Raw genomic sequence first — 5,000 nt, forward strand, 5'->3', positions numbered from 1 at the left:
ATCTGAGGAAAGCCAGTCTTGCCATCGAGGATTTGAGTATAGGAGCAGGGAGGTTCTACTGCGCAGTTGTACAGGGTCTTGGTGAGACCACACCTGGAGTATTGCGTACAGTTTTGGTCTCCTAATCTGAGGAAAGACATTCTTGCCATAGAGGGAGTACAGAGAAGGTTCACCAGACTGATTCCTGGGATGGCAGGGCTTTCATATGAGGTTCTACTGCAGTTGTACAGGGTCTTGGTGAGACCACACCTGGAGTATTGCGTACAGTTTTGGTCTCCTAATCTGAGGAAAGACATTCTTGCCATAGAGGATTTGAGTATAGGAGCAGGGAGGTTCTACTGCAGTTGTACAGGGTCTTGGTGAGACCACACCTGGAGTATTGCATACAGTTTTGGTCTCCTAATCTGAGGAAAAGACATTCTTGCCGTAGAGGATTTGAGTCTAGGAGCAGGGAGGTTCTACTGCAGTTGTACAGGGTCTTGGTGAGACCACACCTGGAGTATTGCGTACAGTTTTGGTCTCCTAATCTGAGGAAAGACATTCTTGCCATAGAGGATTTGAGTCTAGGAGCAGGGAGGTTCTACTGCAGTTGTACAGGGTCTTGGTGAGACCACACCTGGAGTATTGCGTACAGTTTTGGTCTCCTAATGTGAGGAAAGACATTCTTGCCATAAAGGATTTGAGTATAGGAGCAGGGAGGTTCTACTGCAGTTGTACAGGGTCTTGGTGAGACCACACCTGGAGTATTGCGTACAGTTTTGGTCTCCTAATCTGAGGAAAGACATTCTTGCCATAGAGGGAGTACAGAGAGGGTGCACCAGACTGATTTCTGGGATGGCAGGACTTTCATATGAAGAAAGACTGGATAGACTCGGCTTGTACTCGCTAGAATTTAGAAGATTGAGGGGGGATCTTATAGAAACGTACAAAATTCTTCAGGGGTTGGACAGGCTAGATGCAGGAAGATTGTTCCCGATGTTGGGGAAGTCCAGAACAAGGGGTCACACACACAGTTTAAGGATAAGGGGGAAATTAGAATTTAGAAGATTGAGGGGGGGGGATCTTATAGAAACTTACAAAATTCTTCAGGGGTTGGACAGGCTAGATGCAGGAAGATTGTTCCCGATGTTGGGGAAGTCCAGAACAAGGGGCCACACACACACACACACAGTTTAAGGATAAGGGGGAAATCTTTTAGGACCGAGATGAGAAAAACATTTTTTTTCCCCACACACACAGAGAGTGGTGAATCTGTGGAATTCTCTGCCACAGAAGGTAGTTGAGGCCACACAGTTCATTGGCTATATTTAAGAGGGAGTTAGATGTGGCCCTTGTGGCTAAAGGGATCAGGGGGTATGGAGAGAAGGCAGGGATGGGATACTGAGTTGGATGATCAGCCATGATCACATTGAATGGCGAATGGTGCAGGCTCGAAGGGCCGAATGGCCTCTACTCCTGCACCTATTGTCTATGTTTCTCTCAGTGGGGTGGAAGATTGTAACCTTCACATGGCCTTGGATCAATCACGGCTGATCTATCTCTCCCTCCCAACCCCATTCTCCTGCCTTCTCCCCATAACCCCTGACACCCACACTAATCAACAATCTATCTGTATCTCTGCCTTAAAAACATCCACTGACTTGTGGCCTCCACAGCCGTCTGTGTGGCAAAGAATCCCACAGATTCACCACCCTCTGGCTGAAGAAATTCCTCCTCATCTCCTTCCAAAAGGAACGTCCTTTAATTCTGAGGCTGTGCCCTCTAATCCTAGACTCTAGACTCTCCCACTAGTGGAAACATCCTCTCCACGTCCACTCTATCTAAGACTATCACAGTTTAGCTCAGTTTAGTTGAGTTAGGTTTAGAGATACAGCGCGGAAACAGGCCATTCGGCCCAATGGGTCCATGCTGACCAGAGATCCCCGCACACTAACACTATCCTACACACAATAGGGACAGTTTCTACATTTACCAAGCCCAATTTACTTACAAACCTGTATCTCCTTGGGCACATAGAAACATAGACAATAGGTGCAGGAGTAGAGGCCATTCGGCCCTTCGAGCCTGCACCATTCGCCATTCAATATGATCATGGCTGATCATCCCCAATCAATAACCCGTGCCTGCCTTCTCCCCATATCCCTTGACTCCACTAGCCCCTAGAGCTCTATCTAACTCTCTCTTAAATCCATCCAGTGACTTGGCCTCCACTGCCCTCTGTGGCAGGGAATTCCACAACTCTCTGGGTGAAAAAGTGTTTCCTCGTCTCCGTTCTAAATGGGTTACTCCTTATTCTTAAACTGTGTTGTGTGTGTGTGTGTGTGTGTGTGTGTGTGTGTGTGTGTGTGTGTGTGTGTGTGTGTGTGTGTGTGTGTGTGTGTGTGTGTGTGTGTGTGTGTGTGTGTGTGTGTGTGTGTGTGTGTGTGTGTGTGTGTGTGGCCCCTGGTTCTGGACTCCCCCAACATCGGGAACATGTTTCCTGCCTCTAGCGTGTCCAAACCCCTTAACAATCTCATATATGTCTCAATGAGATGCCCACTCATCCTTCTAAACTCCAGAGTGTACAAGCCCACAGCCGCTCAATTGTGTGGCCCCTGGTTCTGGACTCCCCCAACATCGGGAACACGTTTCCTGCCTCTAGCGTGTCCAAACCCCTTAACAATCTCATATATGTTTCAATGAGATGCCCTCTCATCCTTCTAAACTCCACAGAGTGCACAAGCCCACAGCCACTCCATTCTCTCATCTTCCCACCAGAGATGCTGCCTGTCCCGCTGAGTTACTCCAGCACTCTGCGCCTTTCTTCGATTAAAACGCAGCATCTGCAGTTCCTTTCTTGTACAAGCCCAGCCGCTCCATTGTGTGGCCCCTGGTTCTGGACTCCCCCAACATCGGGAACATGTTTCCTGCCTCTAGCGTGTCCAAACCCCTTAACAATCTCATACATGTTTCAATGAGATGACCCTCTCATCCTTCTAAACTCCACAGAGTGCACAAGCCCACAGCCGCTCCATTCTCTCATCTTCCCACCAGAGATGCTGCCTGTCCCGCTGAGTTACTCCAGCACTCTGCGCCTTTCTTCCATTAAAACGCAGCATCTGCAGTTCCTTTCTTGTACAAGCCCACAGCCGCTCCATTCTCTCATCCTGTGACAGTCCCTCCATCCCGGGGATTAACCTTGGAGCAGGAGGAAAGGGAAGATCTCGGAGATCTCGGGGAGTACGTGCAAACTCCGTACAGACAGCGCCTGAGGCCGGGATCGAACCCGGGTCTCAAGCGATGCACGGCAGAATCTCCGCCACTGCGCCAACCAACCTGCTCACCCCCAACGCCCCCGTTAACACAAGGAGACCCACTCACTGTCGTAGTCATCGAGGTCCTGGGATAGGATGGGAAGGGCCAGCGCCAGCAACACGATGGACAGGACCGCAGCTCGCATCATCTCCAGGCAGCTCCGAATGGTCACAAAGGGACGGGAGGTGCCTCGAAACAGTCTCCGCGCATCCGGGTGTAATGATCACAGAGTGGCTGGCACTGTTTCAACTTTGGCAAGATAAAAAATCTGGCTCAGTGGACAAGAGGCGAGCTATTCATTTATAGACAATGGACAATGGATAATAGTTGCAGGAGTAGAGGCCATTCAGCCCATCGAGCCAGCACTGGCATTTCCATAGACAATAGACAATAGACATTAGGTGCAGGAGTAGAGGCCATTCAGCCCTTCAAGCCAGCACCACCATTCTATTTACAATACACAATAGGTGCAGGAGTAGAGGCCATTCGGCCCTTCGAGCCAGCACCGCCATTCACCATGACCATGGCTGATCATCCACAATCGACAATAGGTGCAGGAGTAGAGGCCATTCAGCCCTTCGAGCCAGCACCGCCATTCACCATGATCATGGCTGATCATCCACAATCGACAATAGGTGCAGGAGTAGAGGCCACACACACACACACACACACACACACGCGCGCACGAACACACACACACACACACACACACACTCACACTCACACCACACACACACACACACACACACACACACACACACACACACACACACACACACACACACACACACACACACACACACACACACACAACACACACACACACACACACAACACACACACACACACACACACACACACACACACACACACACACACACACACACACACACACACACACACACACACACACACACACACACATAGACAACAGACAATAGGTGCAGGAGTAGAGGCCATTCGGCCCTTCGAGCCAGCACTGGCATTTCAAATGGACAATAGACAATAGGTGCAGGAGTAGAGGCCACACACGCACACACACACACACACACACACACACACACACACACACACACACACACACACACACACACACACACACACACACACACACACACACACACACACACACACACACACATAGACAACAGACAATATGTGCAGGATTAGAGGCCATTCGGCCCTTCGAGCCAGCACCACCATTCAATGTGATCACGGCTGATCATCCCCAATCAGTACCCCGTTCCTGCCTTCTCCCCTGACTCCGCTATCTTTAAGAGCCCTATCTAGCTCTCTCTTGAAAGCATCCAGAGAACCGGCCTCCACCGCCCTCTGAGGCAGAGAATTCCACAGACTCACAACTCTCTGTGTGAGAAAAAGTGTTTCCTCGTCTCCGTTCTAAATGGCCTATAATAGACAATGGACAATAGGTGCAGGAGTAGAGGCCATTCGGCCCTTCGAGCCTGCACCATTCGCCATTCAATATGATCATGGCTGATCATCCAACTCAGTATCCCATCCCTGCCTTCTCTCCATACCCCCTGATCCCTTTAGCCACAAGGGCCACATCTAACTCCCTCTTAAATATAGCCAATGAACTGTGCGGCCTCAACTACCTTCTGTGGCAGAGAATTCCACAGATTCACCACTCTCTGTGTGGGGGAAAAAAATATATTTTTCTCATCTTGGTCCTAAAGGATTTCCCC

The 5,000-nt window shown here is 49.8% G+C and overlaps 1 long non-coding RNA gene across 1 annotated transcript in view; it reads right to left on the reverse strand.

The window, feature by feature from the left end:
• Positions 1 to 3,678, reverse strand: part of LOC129694273 (uncharacterized) — a 4,150-nt gene extending 472 nt beyond the window's left edge. Inside the window, exon 1 of the long non-coding RNA XR_008722986.1 lies at positions 3,361 to 3,678. This is a non-coding gene — a long non-coding RNA (uncharacterized LOC129694273). The remainder of the gene's footprint in view (positions 1 to 3,360) is intronic.
• Positions 3,679 to 5,000: the final 1,322 nt, after the last annotated feature.

This window comes from Leucoraja erinacea, unplaced genomic scaffold (genome assembly GCF_028641065.1).
Source record: "Leucoraja erinacea ecotype New England unplaced genomic scaffold, Leri_hhj_1 Leri_597S, whole genome shotgun sequence".
Taxonomy (NCBI): Eukaryota; Metazoa; Chordata; class Chondrichthyes; order Rajiformes; family Rajidae; genus Leucoraja; species Leucoraja erinaceus.